This window comes from Pectinophora gossypiella, chromosome 4 (assembly GCF_024362695.1).
Source record: "Pectinophora gossypiella chromosome 4, ilPecGoss1.1, whole genome shotgun sequence".
In the NCBI taxonomy this organism is placed as follows: domain Eukaryota; kingdom Metazoa; phylum Arthropoda; class Insecta; order Lepidoptera; family Gelechiidae; genus Pectinophora; species Pectinophora gossypiella.
This window is the reverse complement of record NC_065407.1, coordinates 8,560,868-8,578,230: the sequence shown is the minus strand read 5'-3', so window position 1 is coordinate 8,578,230 and position 17,363 is coordinate 8,560,868. Positions and strand designations below refer to the sequence as shown.

Genomic DNA, 17,363 nt, shown 5'->3' with positions numbered 1-17,363 from the left:
ATAGACCGTAATACAAAAATAACATAGGTACAGTCATGAGCAATATCATGTACCCACTTTAGAACCCTGTCGCACTATCATATTTGACATTTAACGAGACTTACGGTTTAAATTGTTCAAAAAGTTAATGTGACATGGTTTCAAAGTGTAAACATATTAGTACTCGTACTTGTACTCGTACATACATATATAAGATCACGCCTATTTCTCGTTAGGGTAGGCAGATACCACGGAATTCCACTTACTACGATCATGACACACCATTTTCGCTTCCTCCATTGTCATCGAGGACTTTATGCATGCTCGCCGGTTTAGAGTCCTCTTGACCTGGCTTTCTTTGAAACATCCTGGATCTGATCATGGTATGTACGGTCACGAGCATTAATTCGTATACACTTTGATACCATATCACATTAACTTTTTTGACAAATTGAACTGTAAGTCGCACTAAATGTCAAATATGTTAGTGCGACAGAGTCCTAAAGTGGGTACATTATATTGCTCATGACTGTACGCCTAGGGTTTCCACTACTAAAATAAACCAGGATTTTAATAAGTAGCCGCCTTTCTCAGATTAAGTCAGTCAATTCTGAAGTTGCTGTGTCTCAAGTTAAGTGGTTACATTTTACAAAGTCCACCATGCTCGCAGGGCACCGACGCTTGGCTGGGTACAAGCTGTCGTTCGGAGATATTCAGGTTACCTTTGTAAAGTTAATGGTGTCAAGCAAAAATGCGGCTAAAAGGTAAGAGGAAAGAATTCTTCTTGTACGGAAACGGAAAATCGTCGACATATCGCGGAACATGTATCAAGGCCTACTTTTAAAAGTTCGCTTTGTATGACAAGGTGCTTTAAGTGTTTTATTAAAATATTTAAATGCATTTTATGGAATCAATTTATTGTTAGATTGAAGTTTGATTTTGATTTTAAAAGATTTATGGTCTATTTGAAAAACGAATGCATATAGCTACCAGTATTTCTTAAGCCATTGAAGAAAAAAAAATTACCAGTATTTCTAAGACAAATTTGCCTTCAGACAAGTCTTCTTTTGGTAATTGTGTCGCACATTTAGTCCCAGGTGTCCAATACTTACACCGTGTATCTATAATTAATATATCTATCGATACAAACCCGTTAATCGTATTCCACATGAATTGCTTAAGTAAAATACTTCTTCGTGTCCTACGTGTAACGTGAAATTGATTGTTCTCTCAGATAACATTTGCATTTTATAGGTAAAGCGCCATCATAAATTCCGCAGTAGGAAAGTCTGGATTGTAAATCAAATTGTATCGTGAAGATTAAGGCCGTAATAGACCAATACAAACAAACTAGAGTGCCGTATAAAGTGATTAAAGTTACATTTCCAAGAGTTGTCGGTGTTTGAGAGAATTATAACGTTGTTATCGGTCAGCACAAAGCGGCTGTCCAAATTATCCCAAGCCATGATGGTGCTTCATTGTTGCGATTACAGTAGTCATAATCTATTTCTAAGTACGAACAAGTTCCCAACAACTACCAAAATAAAGCAATTTTTACAATAACAAAGCCAATTTCTAAGAAATGTTGCTCAAAGCCTAGAAAGTTCCTGAAGTTGTTCTTTCGATCAAGTACACCTTTGGTTTTTACTTACAAAACAAAGTTCAAACTAAGGCTCATACCAAGTAGCATTACAATTTACGGTACAGTGAACGCCGCGTAAAACTCGTAAAAGTGCCTCATATGTCAATACCTTTTTGAAATACGATAATGGAAATGCGAAATAAAACAGAAAGCAAAGTATGATTAGTGAGTGCCATATGTCCCATTGGCAGACTTTACTGCCCCCGCCTCAGCAATATCCATTTCGATGCGAAACACATTTGAACGTCCACTGAAAAATGCTTAAGATTTCATATTCAGGTTATTACGAGCTATATTCAGCAAAAATAGAAAAGTTCATAAATCTGTCGCACGTTATTTACGTTATGCACCCGGTGTAATTTTGAAACTCATATCCAATAACAAAAGGCAATCTAAAAAGTAACCACAACGCAATCAGACGGCAAATAGAAATGTCTGGTTAGTATCCACTTACAACAGTTGATTGCAAGACCGGAGTATAAATTGGAAGTAGGGAAAACTCTAAACCATACATTTACTGAACACAAATAAATTGGAAATAAACAATCGTCATTGCAGATCGGGGTGCATCATTAGTTATACAGGTCGGAGTGACCAGTGCACGGCGGTGAGAGCTTTCCGTGTAGATAGGAGAACAAACGCGCGGTGTGAGTGTAATGCGGTCGGCGCGCCGCGAGCCAGGGAGCATGTGATCACGGCAGCGACGCTCGCAACCGCAAGTCTCCCGTTCGGTGCTCAGGTGAGATTAAAAGTCCGGCGCAGTTGTTTGCGGTGCAGCGGTCTGCTGAATGCACATGCACTCGCTGCACCACCCGCGCCTCCTGCTGGCGATGATTAATGCTCGCCGTATTCACCTAGTGCAAATAAATGTAGCCTACACGAGGGATATTGCACTGTAATTTCAGTTTTCATATTCATTTGTCTGTTGTACGAGATCAAAGCATGAACGTTCGCAGTTGGATTGTTTTTACGTTTGCCTTGTAGATTCATCTGTGCACGTTCGCTCTTTTAACCGTTTTAGGTTAATGATAGTTAATTAAGTGTTCATTACTTGCTTCAGCCGTGCAGAGTACACAAGTCAAAGAACACAAAGGTTGTGTTTCTGTGAACTCGAACCGTTTGTGAATTGTGCTAGTAGTTTGTTTTGGGCAATTAGTGATTTTGTGGTAGTATTAATACGGAAGCGATCATTGAACTGTTTTATTGCCGTGGCGTCGTGAAGGTGGCGCGGAGATTTATCGGTGTGGCCCCGACCGCTAACGACGCCGGCCCGCCCGCTGACTGATGCCCCACATTTGTTTCAACTGATTTACTTTCCGCATTCCCACACATTTGCACGACTCGACCCCCGATTTATCGATCCAAGTACTTATTAAGTCACCCCGAATTAGGTCCGCGTCTGCGAGGCACATTTTATGTAAAAAAGAAATGTGAAGTAACGAGAGAACACGTCGAAAAAAGCGATTCACTGAACTAATGACCATTCTCGTAATCGTTTTAGAAAGATGGATCGTTCAGATAATTACACATTTATTTATAACATATTTTAAACAGTTTTGTTTGTGAGTCAAGATTTCAAGATAATAACGAAGAGGTTTTGGTGAATGAGAATAGTATAAAACTGTGTGGGGAGTGGGTTCACCTCCGACAAAGTTTTCAATAGCAGTGCGAGTGGTGCGGCGGCGCAAGTTCGCGGCCGGGAACGTTTGGCACTCGCTGATAACACAACAAACAACTTGTTACAAACGTGTTTAGTTTTAGTTATTGCCCCGAGTTCGACTGTTTAACTCATTGCTCTAATAATGAACACAAGCTGCCGTAATTAAGCCCGCTCCTACCCGGCTTTGAAAGTTTAAACGTAATGACATTTTGAAGATCTATTTTGGTTTGCCTATATTATTTGTATTGAGTTATGTGCATCTATATTTTTTATGGATTTCAAAGCTGTAGGCACCCATCCATACGTGAGTTCTAAGCCTGTAAAACTAGGTATAACTTAATAACCGTCAATAATGACAATTTAAAGACAAATATATTTCACACTAGTAATTCGTTGCTGACATTCTCATCGTGGTAGTTGCACAGAAGCTTGTCACGTGAAAATTCAATTGTTTATTCAAGTAATATAAGGGGCTTAGCTAAGTTGCAACCGATTATGACAATAAAAATGTATGGGATTGACATAGCTGACATGTCAATCCCATATATTTTTGACACTGTCGCTGTCGATTGTAATAAATCGTTTGCAACTTGGCTAAAGCCACAACAATAGAATATGTATTGTACGAACACGGTGCAGTTTACGCCGGTGTATCGTATCCGTCACAAAGCTCGGATCACTTGGACAGAAGGCTATGTCAAAGTGACACAAGATTAAATTACGTGCGGGCGCGTCCGCGCTGTCGGCCTATCTTTTTTTTTTATTTCTATTTTTCCCTACATTCGTTTCCGGGCATCAAACAGTTCTGTAAGCCGATTCCGAAATCGGAAAATTTGAGTGGATTGGAATTAAGGTAGGTACGGCTGGAAAAAATATAATGACATCGCGAGGATAGTTAGGTAAGGAAATGATTTTGTACCTACTGAGCAAAGATGTGAGAAGAGCTAATCTCGTACTTGATAATATTATTAACAAGAATAAAACAATTTATACGAAGTATAGGTATACTTTAAAGCAGCGCAGACAAAAAATGTAGAATTTAACTTTTTATTTTTTGTTATAGGTACTTACATGTTTCGCAATATCATAAAAATATAAGCCAACCTGAATATTTGTTGTAAATGTTATACACCTTAAAACACTCACAAAGTTGTATGTCCCAAAGTTGCAGAATTTATGTCATATGAACTTCGCAGTAAAACAAAAAACTTTTCATTTACTACTACTTTCTTAGAGCTATAAAATATTTCTATACTTACATACCCACGTCGTATTTCTTTAAAACTACTTGCCTCATAACATATTTTATTTTTATTTTTTTTTATTTTATTTTGTTTGGGGAGCTTACAGCTTAATTCGCACAATGTTACACTTAGTAGTAAATAAAGGCCAATTACAAGCTACCACAAATAAATGAAAAAGAGTTATACAACAAGACAAGAGAGCGGAGATATAGAAAAAATATAAGAAAAAAAAAATTGGATGAAAAATAATAGCAAGAATACACATTAAAACACTAACAATAATTAACAACTATTACCAATTACCTCTAATAAGCTGACTCTTCAGCGAATTAATAGTACTGCTAAACAAATCACATTGAGAGGCATTAACCTCGTTAAATTGTTTAAGGGAACGAGGTAAATAACTATTGCTTCTATATTTGGTGCGGCAACGAGGAACATGAAGCAAACGATTGTGACGTAATTGTCTGATTGGAACCTGTAGCTTAATAGCGCAGAGGAGATCCGGACAATCTAATTTGGATTGAGCAATTTTGGCCAAAAAACAGATATCAGCTATCTTTCTGCGAAAGTGCAGTGGTAAAAGGTGGAACCTAGAGCATAAATGATCATAACCACAGCCAGATAAAGACGGGATAAACTTTTTACATAAAAATTGTATGAATTTCTTTTGGATAGCTTCAATTCTGTTCACGTGGATATCATAACAGGGATTCCAGATCTGGCAAGCATACTCAAGGTGACTTCGAACATAGGCACAGTAAATGGTCTTTATAGTTTTCATTCGCTTGAAGTCACCCGAGATACGCTTGACAAACCCTAGAGCCCTGTAAGCCTTATCCGCACAGGTTTCGACATGCTGGTCAAATTGAAGTTTGTTGTCCAGAATGACACCCAAGTCTTTGGCAGAGTTACATACAAGCAAGCACTGGCCCTTAAGAGAAAATGTATGGTTAAATACCTTCTTCTTTCTCGTAAAACTTACTACAAAGCATTTTGAGACATTCAAATCAAGCTTGTTTGCTTCGCAATAGGTGTCTAGTCTCAGCAAGTCCTCCTGAAGAAGCTTTGCATCATCAGAATTGTTCACAACCCTAAATATTTTCGCATCATCCGCAAATAAAAGAAAGTTTGAATTAGGGAAACATGAACCAATGTCGTTAATAAAGATGACGAAAAGTAGGGGACCAAGCAAAGAACCTTGTGGCACCCCAGAAGGTATGTCAACCCAATGCGATGTATAACCACCCAGTACCACAGCCTGCGTTCTATTGGTGACGTAGGAGGTGAACCATCTGAACAGATCACCTCTGATACCTAATGCATTGAGTTTACGCAAGAGTACATCATGGTCAATACGGTCAAACGCTTTAGCAAAGTCTGTGTATATTGCATCTATTTGGTTTCCATTTTCCATATTGGTCGTGATGTACTCATTCAGCACGACAAGGTTAGAGACCGTCGACCTGCCCTTTAAAAACCCGTGCTGTTGGGCTATAAATGTGTGTTTGATGCTGCAATAGAGCTGATTATAGACTAAACGTTCGAACACTTTGGCAATAGCACACAATTTCGATATAGGCCGATAATTTTGAACCTGGTTCTTGGCGCCTTTTTTGTGAATAGGCGTTATAAAAGCTGACTTCCAAACAGCAGGCAAAATTCCCTCCCTAAGTGATCGCTCGAATAGAATGGAGATCGGCACTGACAGCGGTTCGGCGCAGCGGGCAAGAAAAATAGCTGGGATATTATCAGGCCCTGCGGACTTGTTAACGTCCAGACGCTTGAGAAGACCATGTACTTGTGACTCGGTAACTTCAATTGTGTGGATGTCACAAGGAGTGCCTGGAATATCGTTATTGGTCACGGCTATGGCTGACACTAAGCGTGGGCTGTTACATTGAAATGTAGAAGAAAAGTATGAAGAGAACAGCTCACTAATACCTTCACCATTGTTACTGGTAATGGGACCATACATCATAGCGGCTGGATACGAACTACTATTGCGCTTACTTTTAAGGTAAGACCAAAACTGTTTGGGGTTTTTGGCTATGGCTTCTTCAACAGAACTTATGTACTTCTTGTAACAGAGACCTTCGTTCAATTTCACCCTATCTCGTAGTAGACGAAACGTGTTTTCATCAGACTTGTTACCATAAATTCTGTATTTAACATAAAACTTAAACTTTTCTTTAATTATTTTAATAAGGTAATTACTATACCAAGGTGGAAAAGCACGACGCCTGGTAAGTCTAGTGGGGATAAACCTATCTCTGAGTTCGTATATTATTTCATAAAACTTGGCGACCGCACTTTCAACCGAGATTTGACATAAGATGGTTGACCAATCGATCTCGGAGAGATGACTACATAGCTTATCATAGTCCCCCTTGTGATAAGAAAAAATGGTACGCTTAGGTGTTGCAAGCGGGTCCAAATCTACAAAACAGGGAGTAACAAGTAGAGTTTTATGGTGGATATCCTCAGGAGTAGCCAGAGAATCAGGACATTCAAAAACCGATACCGTATCAGTGCATAGCACTAGGTCCAATATAACACCCCGATCATTTAGAATTCCATTGTACTGTAATAAGTTGCAATCGTAGATTGAATCAATGAAGTCCGAAAAAGTTTGATTTTCTATTGAGAAAGATGGTTGAAATCCGACATCTGAGGGCAACCAACTGATGCCAGACATATTAAAAGTAAAAATAGTACCTTACTTTTACTACAAAAGGCTAAAAGGCCATAAAAACACATAAAACGAGGTGAAAACTGGTACATTAGGGGTGTATTTATACTTTGTCTTTTGTAGTGTGTCCGTTACACGATGTTAGGCAAAGGGGCAGGAAGGGGAAGCGGTTTATCTGAGCTCCGGAAGTCAGGAAGACGCACGCTCGCCGCGCCGCGCCGCTCCGCCCGCCACATTCCTTTAAGCTTTACATTCGGATTCCAATTACACTGATATACATAACATGTGCAAATATACCAGTTTATAATATTACATTACAGTAACATAGCGTTACGACAAAGCAATTAACGTTTCCGCTACCCAACAACGGTTGAGGGATTTTCCACTTCATTAGTTCTTCGCCATACTTTATAAAGTTTCCTTTAGAATCTGGACAGTCTAAGTTATTTTTTATAAGTTATTACAAAATAATCCCGAGTGTCTAAACGGATGTTTCCAAACCACTGACTTAATATAAGAAAGATAGTATAAGAAATGTGGTTTGCGGAATAGAAAGTATTCGTGTGCTTAGTTCACCGTTTTATTTTCTTATCTGTTGGAATGTACGGGCTTTGTCTCCTTTGTACTACAAAGATGCAGAGTAGTCGCAAGTCGATCTTTGGGGACCCATTTGACCGGGAACCTTACTGCGGGATTCTCCTGCACACAAAACATTTTTAAAACTTGTAGTGGTTCACAACCGAAGTGGTAGATAGTGTTAAAGATAATGGTTTTAGGTAATGGAAATCAAGTACTTACAGCAAAAAAGGTCATTAACCTGTGCAGAAAAAAAGATAAGTATGAAACATTTTAGACTTAGTAAAAATGTTCAACTTTGTAAAACAAAAGTGAAATATTGTTTGAGGTGTGCAAGGAAACTAATGGTAAGGATAGATATAGAGCGGTAGGTAACATTTTGTTGGTAGGTGTTGTAGTGGTTCTGTATGTACTCATCAATAAGTAAATACACAAAAATATTATTTTCCCTTAAGTAAATAAAATACCAAAAATATATATATTTTATTTTAATTTTATATTTTTTTTGATTTACGAACATTAAGAATGACTTCATTTCTTTTTATTGAGCTCGATAAATAGAACTGAGTTAAAGTGTGTATGAAAGAATGGCGTGCAGTTGCTTGCATTATGAACGATAAAAGGCACGCAAAATGCCATGCTGCATGTGTTGGTTTATTATCTACACATGATATACTCGAGGCTAACCAGAATGCTAAAGAGGTTACTACATTCTGCAAAGATATAGTGTGATGTATCTACAACTGTATCTCAAGAATAGACTACCAATCTCCGTAAAAAAATGTCCGCGGCGAATCTTGTCACTAGGCGACGTCGTGTCAAGATCAAATTTAGTCACAATGGAGGTAAATACGCCACTGTACAACAGACATTGTTCTTTATTTTAACAACCATAACATCTTAATTTAAGGGAACGAACTTATACTACCTTAATGTATACGTATTTACACAGTTCACACGATTCCGACGCTTTTTATAAAAAATACTTAGCGATTGTTAGTCTATTTTTTTATAGTATGTCAGTGCTCAAGAAGGAAACTTTTAAATTCGTAGCTAAAGGGAAAAATATTTGTTAGGAATATCAATTTCGCTTTCGAAGTAGGTAGATCGTTAATTAAATATTATCTATCGCCATAAAGCACTTATCAAAAGTGGCTGACATAATATGTCTTGTAAAAAATGTGTCTTTATTGTAAACTTGTTCACCAAAGTTCATGACTTTGAACGTTAACGGCGCTTAGAGCTTGATGCTAAGCGCGATGAATTGAAAGCCCGACCACTTGCGGCGATTAATTATACATATTTGAATGGTGTGCTCACATGTTCAACAACAACAAAATTGGCTAAGACACATTCAAACAAATGAACGTCGGAGTTGAAGCAGTCGCCGTAGCCGTAATCGGCTGGATCACATCATCATCATCAAACTTGTAGTCGAATTGGATTTCAGAAAAGGATTTCTGCGTCTAACTACGGATTTCTGAAAGGCAAAGTAGTGAATAGCCGCAACCCTCACAAGGTGCGCGTAAACGTCTACAGTAAGAAATACGAGAAAAGCTAATGACGCTATTTCCTTAAACCCGAGCCGCACTGCACCAACTTCAAATATAATTTCAAAGGTGGCTGCCGATAGCTAACACATAAATTTAAACCCCGATAGTAATAGGCTACTGAGAGTTTGATTTAAAGCAAGCCACTCCAAATGTGGCCGATAAAGATCTCTGTACTACTTAGTTACGAAAATTGAAATTGGACAAAGAATGTGTTTTTTTATTTATTTAAATAAACGGACAAATGCGTGATTGTAACTCTTGTCTGCTCACAGGAATATACGATTATTAAACAACCATTTGAAAGTATTTTAAGTGCAGTTAACCCCGAGAGACATGCCGGAGGCTTTCAGTCCCCGAGCGACATGATTTGTGTGCCGTGCTAAATTGTACAACTGGATGTGTGTTCAAAAACTACAAACAACAAATTACGTTTAGTGTTCGAAGTGTATCGAACTATTCTGATTTCAAAAATAGAATTTTGTATACCTCAGCGAATTCAAAGTTTATCAGACATATGCGATAACGGACTTTTTGGGTTCGGCCAATCACGCTCGCGCCATTTTAGGCGCAATATATTTTCTTGTATATTTTCTAAAGCACTTATTGTTAGGTTAGCAGACGGCTTATTCGCCTGCTAACACATTGCGCTTACAAGGATGGTCGTAAGTGGTGTTTTGTTCGGCAAACAAATACCCCGTGAAATTAACAGCGCCGCGCCCGGACCGTTTTGGACGCCTCGCTTTCCACCAGCGTAGATTAGTTTCCTAACTAGATATGACTAGAAAATCTGAGAAGTATCTTGGGCATTTTCGTATACTTATACGAATATGCATAGTTACAGTGGTTGTTTGCTATAAAAATAGGATAAAACGCGTGTCGTAAAATTTCAGCTCTTATTGTTTAGGTAGCTATATTATAGGTATAATTATCTAAATAAAATAAGTTACTTACTTGATAAACCTACTTACGCTATAAGTAATGAAATAGTATGACAGTTTACCACTTTTGAATCTAGACCGTGTTAGCTAAAATGACCTAAACAATGATTCAAACTAAAATGTACTGTATTTTCAATTGTATTTCAGACTCCTATCACTTTTACTACAGATTCTTAGTAAAGTTTGGAGGAATCTTTTTGAGGAATTAATGGAGGTCTTGATTTTTACCACAGATAGTATTTATACGTGAATGTTGATACCAATCAGGTTACTACTTATTTAGGTACACACAGATCGTAATGTTATACAGCGTGCCCAAGTCATATCCAGATACCGTACATTCATAACACATTTTCGAGAAATAATGTATACGAAGACGCTAGTCGTAAGCGTGTAGATATATTTTGTGTAACTAGCCGGCGAACAAAGGAACGGATCTGGACACGGGGTACTGTTAACACGTTACCGACTCCAGTTAGTGTGGACCTAAACGAACATTGCTTAACGTATATTGTTAAATTTGAACTAACAATTAGGCGTCGAGTAGAAGTACATCTTTCATTGATTATCGAGTACTTACAATTTGATATTTGCGCATATAAGTAAATGCGCAATGCACACAAATGTCATATAGCAATATTGCTTTTTTGGATGAAATAGGCCACATTTATATTTATTGGCTTTTGTAATCAAGTTGAAGTATAAAATAAGTTTGGTTGTATGTTATTGTAGGATTGTTCTTTTCTTAAATCTGTGTGATTTATGGCCAACGATAATAAATGTCTCGTGATCTGCCCTCGCGGCATGGCACCGTGCCGCGCGCGACGCGAATATTATATCGAGGGCTTCGACCACTAGTCGTACGACATCTGTCTACGTAGATAGCATTCGCTACGTCTATGGGTGGAATCCATCGATACAATCAGTGCCACGCGCGGCGCGTAGACCCTGCTGGTGATATAAATAATTATACAATGGCCTGTTGATATAAAATACCTACTTCAATGTTTTTTTCTCTTATTGCAGATTTGATTAGGTTTGACTGCCTCATAAGTCTAATAGTCTATCGTTATCTATCCAGCAAGGAATACCTACTTACTAAATGGATGCCTTGTGTTGGCGGCACTACACTAACATCCTAAATTAAAATTTATCACAGTTGGACGCCATAAAAAATGTTGGAAACTTATTGAGAGTTGAAAAAATTATTAGCAAAATTTTACCGAAAACGTTTTCATTTCTGAATTGCACTTACATTTCCAATGAGAACTCGTATTTTAACCCCTGGCAGAGCCATGGTGTGAGAAAAATGGACGTTGCAATAAATTAAACCTCCGAGGGACGGACCCGTCTCCAGCTTAATTAACTTTTCAACCAGGAATTTTCAAATAGAAAAAGACAAAGATAGCCACGAGTTTAGGAAGCACGGACCGAGTTACAGGCAACTTGATTGGAAGGAGAAGTAAAACACCTTCGGGCTCAGCATTAGGTGCACAACACGTCTTTAAGACTCTTAACATTAGATGCAATGTAATTCATGTGGATTAGTTACATATCTCCCACCAAATCTGATCGGGAACCCAAATTGTTTTTTTAATATACTTAATGAGTGAATACGCAATGAAATACGACGCGTACTATACAAGGCACAGATTCCAATTTTAATAGTCGTAATTTTCTAATGATTAAACGGAAGCTGACAGTAGAACATATGAGTCGGAAGGGTACAATGTGACGTCACGGGCACGACCCAACAGTGTTATTAACCGAAAAATGAGGGCTCATAATAAAAATGTCGGTAATATTGCACCTGTACGTTATGCCTGACGTGGGTCGACTTGCATGTATCACTCTGACAGCCTGAGTAAATTTCTGTCGTTTGAATAAATAATCTTGTCTCTACTGTCACTGGAATTTATTCAAACTCGGGTTGCAAAAAGTTATAAATAACTAAAATATGTTAGACACTGGTTTGCTAGGTAAGTTCAATATGAAACATGTTATGCCATATGAATACTACGTACTAAGTATACATGTGCCTTTTCACACTGCGAAGGCTTTAGTAGTGTGAACTCTAAGTCTAATGATCTAAGTCTAATGATAGATAAAATTCGAAATCAAAATCGTTAAGACGCTAATGATTAGTTAAGTGACGTCAGCTTACATAGTTGTTAATTTATTTCGTATTATTTTTCTTAAACATGTTTCACGATATCATCGATCATAGAAATGATACGCCAATTGTTTAATCACACATGAAATCTACGCGTATATGGGCCAATGATGCTTGTTATATTTGTTCTATTTATTAAGCTTATCAAAACACCGTCTCACTTAAATATTTTAACGATACTGTGAAACGAAGATTACATTTGCTATGCTTAAGTTGTTTGTTTGCATAAACTGTTCCAACTGAAGCCAACTACTACACAATACTATGCAGTGCCTCAGAGTTTTGTAGTAGCACTATATTGGTTTAAGCTACATAAGTAGTTTGGAGAGTGGAAACCAAGTACAAGGATAGTTCAATGGGATTATACAATATAGGAATATTATTTTATGTAATCGCCTCGAATATTTCCTGATAGTTCTTTTAAAATTCATGAGAGAACCTGGTTTACGAAACATAAATAATTTCTGAGATTGAGATCAATCAATCTTTATTTCACAAAACATATACACAGGGCAGCCTAATTGCTAATCAACAATTTCTGCCAGGTAAGCTCAGGGTGAAAGAAGAAGATCTGAGACTGCTTTAGTTTTAGGTGGAGATTTAAATTTTGATTTGATCTTTATTAGTTGCATGTTGATTTATCGAAGGGGTGGGAGACTTTGAAACAATATCCATAAAAAGTAGCTAATTATTACTTTCTGACCTTGACCAGTAATAGTAACATTTTACAATATCGATCTTGTAATGAAATGGGGCGTATTTGTTAGTAAACAGAGAGGGCAGTGGCAAACAAAGACGTTTTGGCTAAGGCCCCGTTATATATTAGGTGCGAGCACGCGACTCCGCAATAATTCTGCCTCGCCTAGCCTGCTAGATAACAATTATAAATCTCGCTAATACTTCTTACTGTCCACACCAACTATTGTAATGCACTTGTAATTTCACAGATAATCTCTAGATTATTTTGGACACTTTCTACATGATAAGGTAATTGATTTTTGGCGAAAGCCGGACTGCGTCTGTCACATATCGTTGCGTTTCAAACGTAGATCTAGGAGGAACAAAGATTTTCTTTCCAAGTTTTAGTTCAGTATTGTGCCAAGATTAAATAACGTGGTCCTCTTTTCCCTCATATCTTAAAACTTATCCATTATTGGAATCTTATTTTAACTGCCTATACGCCTATTAACATAAGTTATAAATGAAAAGTACAATAAATGACGAAAATGACGTTATAGTTACGGAATCTAAATAAAAAACTAACCAAAATACGTAATGTCTTCAGAGTCAGGATACGGCTGTGGCGGCGTTATAGCGTGTGTAAGAATAAATAATAGTAAGAGGATAAAAAATGATATAACGTTAGAGAATATTCGCATCCGTTGTCGTGGACACGACATCATAAAGGCATCAAGAAGCCATCAGAGGTAGTAACAGGTTGTCCCACACGAGATCCTTTGTACTTCCAGCCATTTTCTAAGGATGAATATGGATTTTTATGCTGCCGGCATTTCATGTCTAAACAAGTGGCTTCACAAAAGTTGAATAAAATTTTAAACAAAATAATTTTACTGTAGGTTTGATTAAGGTGCACTTTAGGATTTGTTTTGTTAAAGGTCTGCGCTCAGACATGCGGTCAAATTAGGAAAGAAAAACGATACTAGGTGTACCGCGGGACATAATTATATTAGGCTGCATACTTGCAGCCAAATGAATTTTGTCTTAGGCAGATAATGAAATAGTTATCAAAAACAACTCAAAGTTCGATTAATGGCTTTATAATTATAATGTATACCACGTATTGATCCGATAATAATAATGTTCATGTGAGGTGATGACATGAGGATTGAATGTATTGATGAGAAGTGAATGTTTTGAAATTGGATTTTTTATTTGGAATCAGATTTATGGAATGTCAAATAAGTGAATATGTTATTTCAGAAAAAGTTGAACGCAATAAAAGGCTCATTGATTCACAACCTAAGTGCACTAAGATGTCAAAGTTTGCGAGAATGTTACTTTTCATTTGAGTAAATATCTGGAGTGTCGTGCTGAATACTCCGGCAGCCGGCGCTACTGCGGCCTCCCAAGAGGACGGCCCTCCAACATTCATGGAGCACGCAATATTAAAAGACGTATCACTTTCAATAAATGCTGATTCAAATAATAAGTTGCTTCAGAGTCTTTTTCTTACGAGTAAGCTTATCTTTTTCTGCAGAACAGCTTTATTTAATAACCTATATCTTAACTACTGTATATATCTAATCTCTGTTGTAGGCTTTAGATAAATTCCTATACCTATGATAGTAACATATTATTACATATCAATGTAATTTTGTTTTCTCGGTGAAGACTGGATACTTATTTCATCATCCGATGGATGTACCTCTGACAACCCAATTGGGTTGTAATCAAGAACATAAAAAGAGCTTCTCTCTCTTTGTTTAAGAGCTGCGCTCTTGTCGGTGGAGTAATCGCCATTCCACTCAAAAAAAGAGAAGGTCGTATCAGGAGGTAAAGTATTTGGCGGGAAGAAAAAGAGCTTATGCTATGGTTTTTTGTTATAATTGTTACAGATAGATGAATATTGACCTTATAAGGAAAGGTAATTGTAAAAAGGAGCTTTTATTTATAAGTTATTTTTCTGTATAAATTATTGATTTTAATTGGTATAAAAGTATCCACATTTAGCACAAGGTGCCTGCCTACATGATTTATAGAACCGTCATGGACTCAAGGTTATCAATTTTCCTTGTTTATCTTGTTACTTTTAAATCAAATGAGGAAAATCCTGCGTATCCTCGAAAATATATTTAAAATATAATGTAATTTAAAGTACGCAGGTATTTTGTACGTTCTTTCTAAGTAGAAAGTACATAAAAATCATAAATATGTTTAACTTACTACTGAGCCAATTGCAACCGCGACAAAAATAACATAAAAAAGGCGCAATTGAAGTAGGGTAAGGTGGTGCAGGAGTGCGCACTTGAAGTTCGATTAGTTCTAAAAATAAAACAAAAGAAATTAGGAAAATCAACTCTATTAAATTATTATACAGTAACTATTAGCCTATTATTTGGAACTAGCTTTTGCCCGCGACTTCGTCCGCGTAGCGTGTTATAAAAGAGAGACCTTTGTGTGTGTGGGAGTGTATGTCAAATTTCAAGCATCTAACTTATGCAGTTTAGATTTTTTCATATGACATTTTTTCCCCGCTAACTCCCATTTTTCAAAATACAGCCATAACTAAACTTAGGTATGCATGCATGCTAGATTAAAAATATCTACTCGTATCTAACGCGGTTTAGATTTTTTCATACAAATGTTTTTTCCCGCTAACTCCCGTTCCCGTGGGAATTTTGCAATACCTTGTTGCAACTAAGCTTTAAGTTTACTAAGGTACCTGCATGCCAAATTTCAAACGTCTAACTTGAGTGGTTTAGATTTTTCATACAAAAGGATTTCCCCGCTAATTCCCGTTCCCGTGGGATTTCCGGGAATTCCTTTCTTAGTGCACCTTTACGGTACCTAAGCTACGTCTCTTCCAAATTTCAAGTGCCTACGTTTAGCCGTTTAGGCTGTGCGTTGATATGTCAGTCAGTCAGTTTCTCCTTTTATATATTTAGAAGATTAGATTAGATTAGATTTTTTTTATACAAATGTTTTTTCCCGCTAACACCCGTTCCCGTAGGAATTTTGCAATATCTTGTTGCAACTAAGCTTTAAGTTTACTAAGGTACCTGCATGTCAAATTTCAAACGTCTAACTTGAGTGGTTTAGATTTTTCATACAAAAGGATTTTCCCGTTAATTCCCGTTCCCGTGGGAATTTCGAGAATTCCTTTCTTAGTGCACCTCTACGGTACCCAAGGTACCTGCATGCCAAATTTCAAACGTCTAATTTGAGTGTTTTAGATTTTTCATACAAAAGGATTTTCCCGCTAATTCCCGTTCCCGTGAGAATTTCGGGAATTCCTTTCTTAGTGCACCTCTACGGTACCTAAGGTACCTGCATGCCAAATTTCAAACGTCTTGTAACGAAGCATTTCGGACCAACGAGCCTTGTAGCGACATCTTGTGGTTTCTGACGATATATCGTAGTTTTTATATTTTACCCGCAGGACATCACAGATGGCGCTGCAGGGTTATCGATGGGCCCGAACATTTTAATAATTTTCTTTTCGTTTTTTTAAATTTGGTATATTTAATTATCTGCAACATTTATTGAAATTATAATTATATTGTTTAAATTTTGGGATCAAACAAGTCGATCGATTGTTGTCGTTGATTCGGCGAATTTATGGTTTGGTAGATTTTTTCTAGTTTGGCAACTTTGTTCGTGGTTCTTGTGTCAGACTGACAGCTGGCTGAGCTGAGAGACAGGTTATGGAAAGTGGGGACGTCGCGAGAGCGCCGGAGACTCCACTGCCGTAACAATAATGTGGGCAAATTAAAAGCCACGATTTATCGGCGACATCAAGAGCCGATGTCTCGATTTAAATAAACAACTTAACCGAGATGGTGAGTCCTCGCAATTCTTCGTGCATATTTTTGCACCAACTTTGTGATAACCTCGAGGTCCTTGTTTTCAGCAACATCATTGAAATCCCATCGCCTAAGGTCCAGTGGGTGGGTTTAGGTTTCATCCGAGCGATGCCCAACTATCCCGGATGAACCTGTAAGTTATTTTCTTTGTTTTACACTCGTGAGTTGCCTTGCCACGCTGTCAGCTGAACCACATGCTAATCATTGCCATTCCTTGTTGCAGATGGGGTTTTTTTTGTTTTCTTTAAAGTTTTAACGTTTTAATTTTCTAACGTTTTGCAAGTTTAATGGAAGAAGAAGTTTATGATTGGATCAGATGATTTCAACAATGTTTTGTGAATGAAGATTCCTACTGTTTTCTT

General features: G+C 37.4%; 1 protein-coding gene across 1 annotated transcript in view; it reads left to right on the top strand.

Annotated features, from left to right (window-relative positions):
- The first annotated feature begins 2,151 nt into the window (after positions 1-2,151).
- LOC126366527 (carbonic anhydrase-related protein 10) overlaps positions 2,152-17,363 on the top strand; it is a 58,943-nt gene continuing 43,731 nt past the window's right edge. The window contains exon 1 of the mRNA XM_050009671.1: positions 2,152-2,360. The gene's annotated coding sequence lies outside the window, so the exon portion shown is untranslated. The remainder of the gene's footprint in view (positions 2,361-17,363) is intronic.